Source organism: Plectropomus leopardus, chromosome 24 (assembly GCF_026936395.1).
Source record: "Plectropomus leopardus strain MGB_pleo_1.0 chromosome 24, ASM2693639v1, whole genome shotgun sequence".
Lineage (NCBI taxonomy): Eukaryota > Metazoa > Chordata > Actinopteri > Perciformes > Serranidae > Plectropomus > Plectropomus leopardus.
Genome location: NC_142199.1, coordinates 16,214,713 through 16,230,900, shown reverse-complemented (window position 1 = coordinate 16,230,900; position 16,188 = coordinate 16,214,713). Strand labels below are relative to the sequence as shown.

Genomic DNA, 16,188 nt, shown 5'->3' with positions numbered 1-16,188 from the left:
TTGTACTGCACTCTACTGCTCTCTACTGGAGTGTGCTGTACGGTACTCTACTCTATCCTACTGTACTCTACTGTACTGTACGCGAAGGTTAAATAGTGGAGACAGATGTTCAGAAATGTAATATAGTGAGCGCATTAACACATAACATTGAGATATTACTTAATGTCTTTTATTATTATTATTTCAGGAACCTTTATGTGTAAAGCGTAGTGCCACCTAGTGGCCAGAGCCCAACCATCACACAGCTGTTCAGACCTCAGCCACCAGATGGAGTCCTTGGTCTGCTCTAGTGTTACACTTTATTTATTAGGCCTTGTCAAAATCCTGTTTCTAACTTTTAAGGTCATTTACATGACTTTTATCAGCTAAACCACAAACCAATGTATGCTAATGGGAGTACAATTACACAGGAAACACGAGCAAAGCTATATGTTATTTATTGTTTGTTACAGATTATTGATATGGCTTTTCATGCATTTATTATTTCATGCAACAAACTGCATTGTGATTGGCCGAATCCAACCGTATCTAACTCTCTTGTTATGGTGGCGTTAGGCCACAGGGTGGCGCCATTGTGCATTGTGGCGCTTTTCCACTGCATAGTACCGGCTCTACTGTACTGTACTGTACTGTGCTCTACTCTGCTCTACTCGCCTTTAGTATCGGGTAGTTCTCTGGGGTTCGTTTTCCATTGATAGTACCCGCGTGGGACACTCCCACTTGGAGAAAGCCCATTTTCTGGTGCGCACCACAACTGCAACATGTCAGATGGCAACCTGTTCGCTCTACATCGGCATCTGCTGGTAGAAGCGTGAGTTGCAGCCACACAATCATTTCCTGTGAGCTCCCTTTTCCCCAGCCAAAAAGCCTGTATATAGATATGTGTGTGTGTGTGTGTGTGTGTGTGTGTGTGTGTGTGTGTGTCAATTTATCTATCTCTCTATTAATGACTCTACCAACAACTCAGCTCAGTTCGTACAAATCTCCCTCTGCTTTCTCGTCACAACACAAAACCTCAAACACCCGCATTTCCTGCGGTCTTTTAAAATTCTGTCTGGGTTTGGTACATGGATCTATCAGGTTTGGTACCGATCACGTGACGTTTCGAAACCCGTCTCGAGTCTCGAAGTTACGAAACGTTTCGAAACAGTTCGATCATGGCTTTTCCACTTCATGATACTGGCTCTACTCTACTGTACTGTACTGTACTGTGCTCTACTCTGCTCTACTCGCCTTTAGTATCGGGTAGTTCTCTGGGGTTCGTTTTCCATTGATAGTACCCGCCGTGGGACACTCCCACTTCGGAGAAAGCCCATTTTCTGGTGCGCACCACAACTGCAACATGTCAGATGGCAACCTGTTCGCTCTACATCGGCATCTGCTGGTAGAAGCGTGAGTTGCAGCCACACAATCATTTCCTGTGAGCTCCCTTTTCCCCAGCCAAAAAGCCTGTATATATGCATATGTGTGTGTGTGTGTGTGTGTTTGTATCAATCTGTGTTTTGTATAAAAAACTTTCATGCAGTTTGATGCCTGTTTTTCATTTTTATCATCTATAATTTGTCACGGCTAGACAGCACATGTAAATATTCATTCAACATAACACATAACTAAAGCACGCGACGCAGCAATTTAAAGTGCAAATAAAACTCCACCAGGCTGATCAGCTCTGGTTGACTGTAAACAAGAGTCTGCGTCGCTGTTCTTCAAACCTTCACACAAATATACAAGCAGCTGCTGTAAGAGGACGGACTTACAGCTTCATCACAACATCTCACTAAGTGTTTGTACTTAATAAGTAAAGAATCTTTTATTTAGCAGTGTGAAGGGATGTGGAGGAGGTGGGCTCAGATCCTGGGCCTGCTGCTCTGCACACTGGGCTGGTGCATTGTGGGCTGCACGCTTGCTATGGACCACTGGAGGTAGGCATAAAAAGAGTTACACAGAAGGATGCACACTAGAGCACTTCATTACTGTAAATTTAGGAGAGAAAGTGTCTTAATTTATTCATTATTAATTCTCTCTTTAATTTCCTTTGCATGCAATTAATATCAATTTATTTGATATAACACTAAGTAGTTGGGTGACAAAGTGACAATTTAAAGCAACTTTTTTAATAGAGATGGCAATTTCAACACCTTGAAACATTTCAGTACTTTTAAACCATTGATTTGAACCGTTTTTAAACATTTTAAAACCTGTTCGCTCTACGACACCATCTGATGGTAGAAGATTGCGTTGCAGCCATTTATCATTGTTTTTTGTAAGCTATAGTTATATGTATCTATATAAATCCATATATATATATATATATCTATATATATATATATATATATATGTGTGTGTGTATATATCTATTTACATATGCTATTTTATTATATAATATGTATGTATGTGTGTATGTATGTATCTATCAATCTATCTATATTTCTATCAGTCTACCAACAACTCAGCTCAGTTCGCATACAAATCTCCCTCTGCTTTCTCGCCACAACACAAAACCTCAAACACCTGCATTTCCTGCGGTCTTTTAAAATTCTGTCTGGGTTTGGTAGATGGATCTATCAGGTTTGGTACCGATCACGTTTAGAAGCCCGTCTCTAAGTATGTGCGAAGCCAGAAGTGATGAAACGCTCCAAAACAGTTCGATCTTTGGTGTCGAATTTGCCATCTCCTTCTTTTAATATGGTCAAATAAAAATAAAATAAAAGGTTAAAAGAATAATCAGCACAGTTTGAGAAATCAGCTTGTCAGTTCATGTTTTCTTTTTCTTTTCTTTTATTCCAAATTGTTTGGAAAAACATGAAGTTTTCCTCTTCATGATCAGTGCCACTCAGCCTGTGAAATCTGTTATATATCTTTCTGTGGCTCTGGAAGAGCTTACTGAAGTTTGAAAAAAACGATCCTAATGGTGTGACCAGGTTGTTGCATTATGGGAAATGTAGGATCCAGTGTTTTAGTCAGAATATCTCCTCCTCTGCCGTTTCAGTTTTGACGATTCTTTTTAAATTTGTCTATTGTGAGTAACAGTCGTGTTAATACTACTGTTTAAGTTAATTATATTCTGCCAATGGCAAAGAAAGTCTAGCAGGGCAAAATCACAGAAGAGTTGTGGTTAGAGGGTTCCTACAGCTTAACGCAAGTGACATTTAAGACTTTTGAGGGCTCTTTAAATGCCACCTTAACTGAAATTCAGTGGAAAATACTGAAAGAAAAGAAAAAAACATGTATTGATATCAATTATTGAAGGATTTGGTGGGGATTGTTTTTAAAGTATCACTATATGACTTTTAATGTCATGGAATTTGTTTTTTAAGTTACCCCTTAAGAAGCCTCTCTATCCAGCCTGGTAATTCTTGTGTTTTTACGGGACCTTGTTAAATGAATGCGTAACGATAGATCTGATATTTGGTGTCTTCCGTCCGTATTTTTAACCATATTTCGATGATACATATATATTATATACATTAGCGACGATGCTAAACGCCATATTAGTTTCCCATAATTCCTTGGGAGAGTATTTTGAACAAACGTAGGTGTGTCGACCAATCGGAAGGCGGCCCTACGCCTCGTGTCTGTTTACGTATGCTACACGTCATCTGCAACAAACTGCATTGTGATTGGCCGAATCCAACCGTATCTAACTCTCTTGTTATGGTGGCGTTAGGCCACAGGGTGGCGCCATTGTACATTATGGCGCTTTTCCACCGCATAGTTCCGGCTCTACTGTACTGTACTGTACTGTGCTCTACTCTACTCTACTACGCCTTTAGTATCGGGTAGTTCTCTGGGGTTCGTTTTCCATTGATAGTACCCGCCGTGGGACACTCCCACTTCGGAGAAAGCCCATTTTCTGGTGCGCACCACAACTGCAACATGTCAGATGGCAACCTGTTCGCTCTACATCGGCATCTGCTGGTAGAAGCGTGAGTTGCAGCCACACAATCATTTCCTGTGAGCTCCCTTTTCCCCAGCCAAAAAGCCTGTATATCGATATGTGTGTGTGTGTGTATCAATCTATCTATCTCTATTAATGACTCTACCAACAACTCAGCTCAGTTCGTGCAAATCTCCCTCTGCTTTCTCGCCACAACACAAAACCTCAAACACCCGCATTTCCTGCGGCCTTTTAAAATTCTGTCTGGGTTTGGTACATGGATCTATCAGGTTTGGTACCGATCATGGCTTTTCCACTACATGATACTGGCTCCACTCTACCGTACTGTACTGTACTCTACTCTCCTGTACTGTACTGTACTGTACTGTACTGTACTCTGCTCTTCTGTACTGTACTCTACTCTCCTGTACTGTACTTTACTCTACTCTGCTCTTCTGTACTGTACTCTTCTCTACTCTACTGTACACTTCTGTGCTCTATTCTACTGCACTGTACTCTACCGTACTGTACTCCACTGTGTTGTACTGTACTCTACTGTACTAGACTATACTGTACTGTACTCTATTCTACTATACTGTACTCTATTGTGCTGTACTCTACTGTTCTCTACAATACTCTACTGTGCTGTACTGTACTCTACGGTACTGCACTCTATTGTACTGTACTCTACGGTATTGCACTCTATTGTACTGTACTGTACTTTACTGTACTGTGCTATATTATACTGTACTCTTTTCTACTGTACTGTACTCTACTGTATTCTACAGTACTGTGCTGTACTCTACTGTGCTGTACTGTACTGTACTGACCTTTGGTATCAGGTAGTTTTCTGGGGATCGTTTTCAGCACCGCTTCAGGTACAGATGACCTCGGCGAGAAAAACGTGAAGGTTAAATAGTGGAGACAGATGTTCAGAAATGTAATATAGTGAACACATTAACACATAACATTGAGATATTACTTAATGTCTTTTATTATTATTATTTCAGGAACCTTTAACGTAAAGCGTAGTGCCACCTAGTGGCCAGAGCCCAACCATCACACAGCTGTTCAGACCTCAGCCACCAGATGGAGTCCTTGGTCTGCTCTAGTGTTACACAGTTATTGATATGGCTTTTCATGCATTTATTGTAGTACAGTTAGAGAGAGACAGGAAAGAGGGAGAGAGAACAGGGATGACAAGCTCGAATCAAACCCGGGCCTCTGCGAAAAACTCAACCTGTACAGGGAGGACACTTTGTTCACTGAGCTAGAGGCCATCACAACACGGGTGAATTATCAACAGTAAACCAGCCTGACCTTTCACATGAACAAGACACAATCAAGTTCAAACAGTAAATAGATGCTGCAGTGGCGGGTATGCTATTGCTTGCTTCCGCTTCAAAAACTGGAAACCGGCCCTGCCCGGCTCAGCATACCGCAGAATGGATTTCTGATGTTGGATAATTCTATTAAAAAACTTCAATTAAAATTAAAAAAAGTAAACTACACTGTTCGAACTCTTCTCTCAGCCTGATGATTGCCAAGTACACATGTTTCAGCTCATGAATTTGCTTGGTTCAGTGTAAATGTAAAAGCCGTGATGTAAGTCTCCATTCAGTGACCCACGCAGGGGTCATAGGTCATGTCACACTTTTTTTTTTTTCAATAGGATATAGATGGCTGTGATTTTGGGGGGTTGAGCAGCCTGTGGGAGATATGTCAGGCAGTAATGACTGAGATAAATGCTGAGCCTGTCGGACACTGTAATGCAGCATTTATTTATGTTGGGAAAAACATTTTGAACAAATAAAATATGAAAAAATGTCACAATTTAAAAACATTTTAGTGCTTACACTAACGACTTGAGTTTTTCTAAAATCCTCAGGTACAGCTCAGCATGGGTTGAGTGAAAACATTGTTCACAGCTGCTCATTTATCTCTCTCCAGGGTAATCAACGTCCAGCCGATACCAGACCCTGAGCAGAACAAGTCCACCACAGCTCTGTCCTCCGTGTCCGCGATCACCTCCAAGACCAAAGTGTCCTCCGTGTCCGAGCTGTCGTCCAACTCTGAGCGCTCAGACCTGTCCGGCATTTCCTCCAGATCGGAGCGCACGGCCAAATCTGGACGCACGGCAAAGTCTGCGCGCTCGCCGAAGAGCGGGCGCGCCACCCGGTCTGCTGGGTCTGCGGGGTCGAGGTCAGGATCCGGGTCAGGGTCAGAGACCGGTGTCTCATCGAGGTCAAGCGTGTCAACTTTGTCCGGGTCCAGGAGCAGCGGCAGCAGCCGGACAGTGTCGTCGTTGTCAGGCAGCTCTGGGAGTGAGACCACGGCGTCCATCAAAAACTCTTTTATTTGAATAAACGCGGTTCATCATGTGAGGGACAAATATGAATAAATGTCACGGACAGATGCTTTTCTTTTCAGTTCGTGAATCCGTTAGAGAGCAAATTCAATCTGTGTTTTGTATAAAAAGTCAAATCTTTTTCCCTGAATTGATTCAAACAGTTTGATGCCTGTTTTTCATTTTTATCATCTATAATTTGTCACAGCTGGACAGCACATGTAAATATTCATTCAACATAACACATAACTGAAGCACGCGACGCAGCAATTTAAAGTGCAAATAAAACTCCACCAGGCTGATCAGCTCTATTTTCTTTCGTTTTTGTTTTCTGTCTTGAATTTTGTCAATGTGAGGCTTCGCGCTGTGTTTTACAGCTATATTCATCTGCATGCCTCTGTTTTCAAGAAATGATTAACCCTCTGCAGCCGGCTTAGTCGCCGACGAATAAAATTTGCAAAATTAGAAAAGTTTTAATAACTTTGAGACCGTTTTTCGCTCCGCTTACTTTTATTCGCCAGTAAAAGCTGCCGTCAGTCCGACGCATCGTAGCTCTGTCAGAAGCCTCTCTATCCAGCCTGGTAATTCTTGTGTTTTTACGGGACCTTGTTAAATTAATGCGTAACGATAGATCTGATATTTGGTGTCTTCCGTCCGTATTTTTAACCATATTTCGATGATACATATACATTATACACATTAGCGTCGATGCTAAACGCCATATTGGTTTCCCATAGTTCCTTGGGAGAGTATTTTGAACAAACGAAGGTGTGCCGACCAATCGGAAGGCGGCCCTACGCCTCGTGTCTGTTTACGTATGCTACACGTCATCTGCAACAAACTGCATTGTGATTGGCCGAATCCAACCGTATCTAACTCTCTTGTTATGGTGGCGCTAGGCCACAGGGTGGCGCCATTGTGCATTGTGGCGCTTTTCCACTGCATAGTACCGGCTCTACTGTACTGTACTGTACTGTGCTCTACTCTACTCTACTCGCCTTTAGTATCGGGTAGTTCTCTGGGGTTCGTTTTCCATTGATAGTACCCGCCGTGGGACACTCCCACTTCGGAGAAAGCCCATTTTCTGGTGCGCACCACAACTGCAACATGTCAGATGGCAACCTGTTCGCTCTACATCGGCATCTGCTGGTAGAAGCGTGAGTTGCAGCCACACAATCATTTCCTGTGAGCTCCCTTTTCCCCAGCCAAAAAGCCTGTATATATGCATATGTGTGTGTGTGTGTGTGTGTGTGTGTGTGTGTGTGTGTGTGTGTGTGTGTGTGTCAATTTATCTATCTCTCTGTTAATGACTCTACCAACAACTCAGCTCAGTTCGTGCAAATCTCCCTCTGCTTTCTCGCCACAACACAAAACCTCAAACACCTGCATTTCCTGCGGTCTTTTAAAATTCTGTCTGGGTTTGGTACATGGATCTATCAGGTTTGGTACCGATCACGTGACGTTTCGAAACCCGTCTCGAGTCTCGAAGTTCTGAAACGTTTGAAACAGTTCGATCATGGCTTTTCCACTTCATGATACTGGCTCTACTCTACTGTACTGTATTGTACTGAACTCTACTCTGCTCTACTGTACTCAACTCTACTGTTCTCTACTGTACTCTATTGTACTGTGCTGTACTGTACTCTACTGTACTGTGCTGTTCTCTACTGTGCTGTACTGTACTCTATTGTACTGTACTCTACTGTACTGTGCTCTACTCTATTGTACTGTACTCTACTACACTCTACTTTACTCTATTCTACTGTACTGTACTCTACAGTACTGCACTCTACTGTACTGTGCTGTACTGTACTCTGCTGTACTCTATTGTACTGTACTCTACTGTACTGTATTGTACTGCACTCTACGGTTCTCTTTTGTACTGTACTCTACTGTACTGTACTGTTCTCTACTGTACTGTACTGTACTGAACTCTACTCTGCTCTACTGTACTCAACTCTACTGTTCTCTACTGTACTCTATTGTACTGTGCTGTACTGTACTCTATTGTACTGTACTCTACTGTACTGTGCTGTTCTCTACTGTGCTGTACTGTACTCTATTGTACTGTACTCTACTGTACTGTGCTCTACTCTATTGTACTGTACTCTACTACACTCTACTGTACTCTATTCTACTGTACTGTACTCTACAGTACTGCACTCTACTGTACTGTGCTGTACTGTACTCTGCTGTACTCTATTGTACTGTACTCTACTGTACTGTATTGTACTGCACTCTACGGTTCTCTTTTGTACTGTACTCTACTGTGCTGTACTGTACTCTACTGTTCTCTACGGTACTGTACTGTGCTCTACTCTATTGTACTGTACTCTACTATACTCTGCTGTACTCTATTCTACTGTACTCTATTGTACTGTACTCTACTGTACTGTACTGCACTCTACGGTTCTCTTTTGTACTGTACTCTACTGTGCTGTACTGTACTCTACTGTTCTCTACGGTACTATACTGTGCTCTACTCTATTGTACTGTACTCTACTATACTCTGCTGTACTCTATTCTACTGTACTGTATTGTACTGCACTCTACTGCTCTCTACTGGAGTGTGCTGTGCGGTACTCTACTCTATCCTACTGTACTCTACTGTACTGTACCTTGAAGGTTAAATAGTGGAGACAGATGTTCAGAAATGTAATATAGTGAGCGCATTAACACATAACATTGAGATATTACTTAATGTCTTTTATTATTATTATTTCAGGAACCTTTATGTGTAAAGCGTAGTGCCACCTAGTGGCCAGAGCCCAACCATCACACAGCTGTTCAGACCTCAGCCACCAGATGGAGTCCTTGGTCTGCTCTAGTGTTACACTTTATTTATTAGGCCTTGTCAAAATCCTGTTTCTAACTTTTAAGGTCATTTACATGACTTTTATCAGCTAAACCACAAACCAATCTATGCTAATGGGAGTACAATTACACAGGAGACACGAGCAAAGCTATATGTTATTTATTGTTTGTTACAGATTATTGATATGGCTTTTCATGCATTTATTATTTCATGCAACAAACTGCATTGTGATTGGCCGAATCCAACCGTATCTAACTCTCTTGTTATGGTGGCATTAGGCCACAGGGTGGCGCCATTGTGCATTATGGCGCTTTTCCACTGCATAGTACCGGCTCTACTGTACTGTACTGTACTGTGCTCTACTCTACTCTACTCGCCTTTAGTATCGGGTAGTTCTCTGGGGTTCGTTTTCCATTGATAGTACCCGCCGTGGGACACTCCCACTTCGGAGAAAGCCCATTTTCTGGTGCGCACCACAACTGCAACATGTCAGATGGCAACCTGTTCGCTCTACATCGGCATCTGCTGGTAGAAGCGTGAGTTGCAGCCACACAATCATTTCCTGTAAGCTCCCTTTTCCCCAGCCAAAAAGCCTGTATATATATATGTGTGTGTGTGTGTGTGTGTGTTTGTATCAATCTGTGTTTTGTACAAAAATCTTTTTCCCTGAATTGATTCATGCAGTTTGATGCCTGTTTTTCATTTTTATCATCTATAATTTGTCACAGCTAGACAGCACATGTAAATATTCATTCAACATAACACATAACTAAAGCACGCGACGCAGCAATTTAAAGTGCAAATAAAACTCCACCAGGCTGATCAGCTCTGGTTGACTGTAAACAAGAGTCTGCTTCACTGTTCTTCAAACCTTCACACAAATATACAAGCAGCTGCTGTAAGAGGACGGACCTACAGCTTCATCACATTTCACTAAGTGTTTGTACTTAATAAGTAAAGAATCTTTTATTTAGCAGTGTGAAGGGATGTGGAGGAGGTGGGCTCAGATCCTGGGCCTGCTGCTCTGCACACTGGGCTGGTGCATTGTGGGCTGCACGCTTGCTATGGACCACTGGAGGTAGGCATAAAAGAGTGACACAGAAGGATGCACACTAGAGCACTTCATTACTGTAAATTTAGGAGAGAAAGTGTCTTGAGGAAAGAGAATAGCTATAAATAAGCTCCTGTTTTTCTCTTAATTTATTCATTATTAATTCTCTCTTTAATTTCCTTTGCATGCAATTAATATCAATTTATTTGATATAACACTAAGTAGTTGGGTGACAAAGTGACAATTTAAAGCAACTTTTTTAATAGAGATGGCAATTTCAACACCTTGAAACATTTCAGTACTTTTAAACCATTGATTTGAACCGTTTTTAAACATTTTAAAACCTGTTCGCTCTACGACACCATCTGCTGGTAGAAGATTGCGTTGCAGCCATTTATCATTGTTTTTTGTAAGCTATAGTTATATGTATCTATATAAATCCATATATATATATATATATATGTGTGTGTGTGTGTGTGTGTGTATATATCTATTTACATATGCTATTTTATTATATAATATGTATGTATGTGTGTATGTATGTATCTATCAATCTATCTATATTTCTATCAGTCTACCAACAACTCAGCTCAGTTCGTACAAATCTCCCTCTGCTTTCTCGCCATACAACACAAAACCTCAAACACCTGCATTTCCTGCGGTCTTTTAAAATTCTGTCTGGGTTTGGTAGATGGATCTATCAGGTTTTGGTACCGATCACGTTTAGAAGCCCGTCTCTAAGTATGTGCCGAAGCCAGAAGTGATGAAATGCTCCAAAACAGTTCGATCTTGGGTGTCGAATTTGCCATCTCCCTTCTTTTTAATATGGTCAAATAAAAAATAAAATAAAAAGGTTAAACGAATAATCAGCACAGTTTGAGAAATCAGCTTGTCAGTTCATGTTTTCTTTTTCTTTTCTTTTATTCCAAATTGTTTGGAAAAACATGAAGTTTTCCTCTTCATGATCAGTGCCACTCAGCCTGTGAAATCTGTTATATATCTTTCTGTGGCTCTGGAAGAGCTTACTGAAGTTTGAAAAAAACGATCCTAATGGTGTGACCAGGTTGTTGCATTATGGGAAATGTAGGATCCAGTGTTTTAGTCAGAATATCTCCTCCTCTGCCGTTTCAGTTTTGACGATTCTTTTTAAATTTGTCTATTGTGAGTAACAGTCGTGTTAATACTACTGTTTAAGTTAATTATATTCTGCCAATGGCAAAGAAAGTCTAGCAGGGCAAAATCACAGAAGAGTTGTGGTTAGAGGGTTCCTACAGCTTAGCATAAGTGACATTTAAGACTTTTGAGGGCTCTTTAAATGCCACCTTAACTGAAATTCAGTGGAAAATACTGAAAGAAAAGAAAAAAACATGTATTGATATCAATTATTGAAGGATTTGGTGGGGATTGTTTTTAAAGTATCACTATATGACTTTTAATGTCATGGAATTTGTTTTTTAAGTTACCCCTTAAGCCTCTCTATCCAGCCTGGTAATTCTTGTGTTTCACGGGACCTTGTTAAATGAATGCGTAACGATAGATCTGATATTTGGTGTCTTCCGTTCGTATTTTTAACCATATTTCGATGATACATATATATTATATACATTAGCGTCGATGCTAAACGCCATATTGGTTTCCCATAGTTCCTTGGGAGAGTATTTTGAACAAACGTAGGTGTGTCGACCAATCGGAAGGCGGCCCTACGCCTCGTGTCTGTTTACGTATGCTACACGTCATCTGCAACAAACTGCATTGTGATTGGCCGAATCCAACCGTATCTAACTCTCTTGTTATGGTGGCATTAGGCCACAGGGTGGCGCCATTGTACATTATGGCGCTTTTCCACTGCATAGTTCCGGCTCTACTGTACTGTACTGTACTGTGCTCTACTCTACTCTACTCGCCTTTAGTATCGGGTAGTTCTCTGGGGTTCGTTTTCCATTGATAGTACCCGCCGTGGGACACTCCCACTTCGGAGAAAGCCCATTTTCTGGTGCGCACCACAACTGCAACATTTCAGATGGCAACCTGTTCGCTCTACATCGGCATCTGCTGGTAGAAGCGTGAGTTGCAGCCACACAATCATTTCCTGTGAGCTCCCTTTTCCCCCGCCAAAAGCCTGTATATCGATATGTGTGTGTGTGTGTATCAATCTATCTATCTCTCTATTAATGACTCTACCAACAACTCAGCTCAGTTCGTGCAAATCTCCCTCTGCTTTCTCGCCACAACACAAAACCTCAAACACCCGCATTTCCTGCGGCCTTTTAAAATTCTGTCTGGGTTTGGTACATGGATCTATCAGGTTTGGTACCGATCATGGCTTTTCCACTACATGATACTGGCTCCACTCTACCGTACTGTACTGTACTCTACTCTCCTGTACTGTACTGTACTGTACTGTACTCTGCTCTTCTGTACTGTACTCTACTCTCCTGTACTGTACTGTACTGTACTGTACTCTGCTCTTCTGTACTGTACTCTACTCTCCTGTACTGTACTGTACTTTACTCTACTCTGCTCTTCTGTACTGTACTCTTCTCTACTCTACTGTACACTTCTGTGCTCTATTCTACTGCACTGTACTCTACCGTACTGTACTCCACTGTGTTGTACTGTACTCTACTGTACTAGACTATACTGTACTGTACTCTATTCTACTATACTGTACTCTATTGTGCTGTACTCTACTGTTCTCTACAATACTCTACTGTGCTGTACTGTACTCTACGGTACTGCACTCTATTGTACTGTACTCTACGGTATTGCACTCTATTGTACTGTACTGTACTTTACTGTACTGTGCTATATTATACTGTACTCTTTTCTACTGTACTGTACTCTACTGTATTCTACAGTACTGTGCTGTACTCTACTGTGCTGTACTGTACTGTACTGACCTTTGGTATCAGGTAGTTTTCTGGGGATCGTTTTCAGCACCGCTTCAGGTACAGATGACCTCGGCAAGAAAAACGCGAAGGTTAAATAGTGGAGACAGATGTTCAGAAATGTAATATAGTGAACACATTAACACATAACATTGAGATATTACTTAATGTCTTTTATTATTATTATTTCAGGAACCTTTAACGTAAAGCGTAGTGCCACCTAGTGGCCAGAGCCCAACCATCACACAGCTGTTCAGACCTCAGCCACCAGATGGAGTCCTTGGTCTGCTCTAGTGTTACACAGTTATTGATATGGCTTTTCATGCCTTCATTGTAGTACAGTTAGAGAGAGACAGGAAAGAGGGAGAGAGAACAGGGATGACAAGCTCGAATCAAACCCGGGCCTCTGCGAAAAACTCAACCTGTACAGGGAGGACACTTTGTTCACTGAGCTAGAGGCCGTCACAACACGGGTGAATTATCAACCGGAAACCAGCCTGACCTTTCACATGAACAAGACACAATCAAGTTCAAACAGTAAATAGATGCTGCAGTGGCGGGTATGCTTTTGCTTGCTTCCGCTTCAAAAACCGGAAACCGGCCCTGCCCGGCTCAGCATACGGCAGAATGGATTTCTGATGTTGGATAATTCTATTAAAAAACTTGAATTAAAATAAAAAAAAGTAAACTACACTGTTAGAACTCTTCTCTCAGCCTGATGATTGCCGAGTACATATGTTTCAGCTCATGAATTTGCTTGGTTCAGTGTAAATGTAAAAGCCGTGATGTAGGTCTGCATTCAGTGGCCCACGCAGGGGTCATAGGTCATGTCACACTTTTTTTTTTTTTCAATAGGATATAGATGGCTGTGATTTTGGGGGGTTGAGCAGCCTGTGGGAGATATGTCAGGCAGTAATGACTGAGATAAATGCTGAGCCTGTCGGACACTGTAATGCAGCATTTATTTATGTTGGGAAAAACATTTTGAGCAAATAAAATATGAAAAAATGTCACAATTTAAAAACATTTTGGTGCTTACACTAATGACTTGAGTTTTTCTAAAATCCTCAGGTACAGCTCAGCATGGGTTGAGTGAAAACATTGTTCACAGCTGCTCATTTATCTCTCTCCAGGGTAATCAACGTCCAGCCGATACCAGACCCTGAGCAGAACAAGTCCACCACAGCTCTGTCCTCCGTGTCCGCGATCACCTCCAAGACCAAAGTGTCCTCCGTGTCCGAGCTGTCGTCCAACTCTGAGCGCTCAGACCTGTCCGGCATTTCCTCCAGATCGGAGCGCACGGCCAAATCTGGACGCACGGCAAAGTCTGCGCGCTCGCCGAAGAGCGGGCGAGCCACCCGGTCTGCTGGGTCTGCGGGGTCGAGGTCAGGATCCGGGTCAGGGTCAGAGACCGGTGTCTCATCGAGGTCTAGCGTGTCAACTTTGTCCGGGTCCAGGAGCAGCGGCAGCAGCCGGACAGTGTCGTCGTTGTCAGGCAGCTCTGGGAGTGAGACCACAGCGTTCATCAAAAACTCTTTTATTTGAATAAACGCGGTTCATCATGTGAGGGACAAATATGAATAAATGTCACGGACAGATGCTTTTCTTTTCAGTTCGTGAATCCGTTAGAGAGCAAATTCAATCTGTGTTTTGTATAAAAAGTCAAATCTTTTTCCCTGAATTGATTCATGCAGTTTGATGCCTGTTTTTCATTTTTATCATCTATAATTTGTCACAGCTAGACAGCACATGTAAATATTCATTCAACATAACACATAACTAAAGCACGCGACGCAGCAATTTAAAGTGCAAATAAAACTCCACCAGGCTGATCAGCTCTGGTTGACTGTAAACAAGAGTCTGCTTCACTGTTCTTCAAAGGATAATTTCCTTCGTTTTTGTTTTCTGTCTTGAATTTGTCAATGTGAGGCTTCGCGCTGTGTTTTACAGCTATATTCATCTGCATGCCTCTGTTTTCAAGAAATGATTAACCCTCTGCAGCCGGCTTAGTCGCCGACGAATAAAATTTGCAAAATTAGAAAAGTTTTAATAACTTTGAGACCGTTTTTCGCTCCCCTTACTTTTATTCGCCAGTAAAAGCTGCCGTCTGTCCGACGCATCGTAGCTCTGTCAGAAGCGTCTCTATCCAGCCTGGTAATTCTTGTGTTTTTACGGGACCTTGTTAAATTAATGCGTAACGATAGATCTGATATTTGGTGTCTTCCGTCCGTATTTTTAACCATATTTCGATGATACATATACATTATATACATTAGCGTCGATGCTAAACGCCATATTGGTTTCCCATAGTTCCTTGGGAGAGTATTTTGAACAAACGTAGGTGTGTCGACCAATCGGAAGGCGGCCCTACGCCTCGTGTCTGTTTACGTATGCTACACGTCATCTGCAACAAACTGCATTGTGATTGGCCGAATCCAACTCTCTTGTTATGGTGGCGTTAGGCCACAGGGTGGCGCCATTGTGCATTGTGGCGCTTTTCCACTGCATAGTACCGGCTCTACTGTACTGTACTGTACTGTGCTCTACTCTACTCTACTCGCCTTTAGTATCGGGTAGTTCTCTGGGGTTCGTTTTCCATTGATAGTACCCGCCGTGGGACACTCCCACTTCGGAGAAAGCCCATTTTCTGGTGCGCACCACAACTGCAACATGTCAGATGGCAACCTGTTCGCTCTACATCGGCATCTGCTGGTAGAAGCGTGAGTTGCAGCCACACAATCATTTCCTGTGAGCTCCCTTTTCCCCAGCCAAAAAGCCTGTATATAGATATGTGTGTGTGTGTGTGTGTGTGTGTGTGTGTGTGTGTGTGTGTGTGTGTGTGTGTGTGTCAATTTATCTATCTCTCTATTAATGACTCTACCAACAACTCAGCTCAGTTCGTACAAATCTCCCTCTGCTTTCTCGTCACAACACAAAACCTCAAACACCCGCATTTCCTGCGGTCTTTTAAAATTCTGTCTGGGTTTGGTACATGGATCTATCAGGTTTGGTACCGATCACGTGACGTTTGAAACCCGTCTCGAGTCTCGAGAAGTTACGAAACGTTTCGAAACAGTTCGATCATGGCTTTTCCACTTCATGATACTGGCTCTACTCTACTGTACTGTACTGTACTGAACTCTACTCTGCTCTACTGTACTCAACTCTACTGTTCTCTACTGTACTCTATTGTACTGTGCTGTACTGTAC

The 16,188-nt window shown here is 42.1% G+C and overlaps 1 long non-coding RNA gene across 3 annotated transcripts; it reads right to left on the bottom strand.

The window, feature by feature from the left end:
* Nucleotides 1-5,012: 5,012 nt before the first annotated feature.
* Nucleotides 5,013-15,316, bottom strand: LOC148185518 (uncharacterized). Of its 3 annotated transcripts, none has more exons than XR_015775910.1 (3): nt 15,060-15,316; nt 12,991-14,479; nt 5,013-6,195 (listed from the first exon to the last, which is right to left on the bottom strand). It is a non-coding gene; the product is annotated as an uncharacterized LOC148185518 (long non-coding RNA). The 3 variants fall into 3 exon arrangements; XR_015775912.1 differs by lacking the exon at nt 5,013-6,195 and adding an exon at nt 9,003-9,017 and having other exon boundaries at nt 13,238-14,479; nt 15,060-15,314; XR_015775911.1 differs by lacking the exons at nt 12,991-14,479; nt 15,060-15,316 and adding an exon at nt 6,733-6,986.
* Nucleotides 15,317-16,188: the final 872 nt, after the last annotated feature.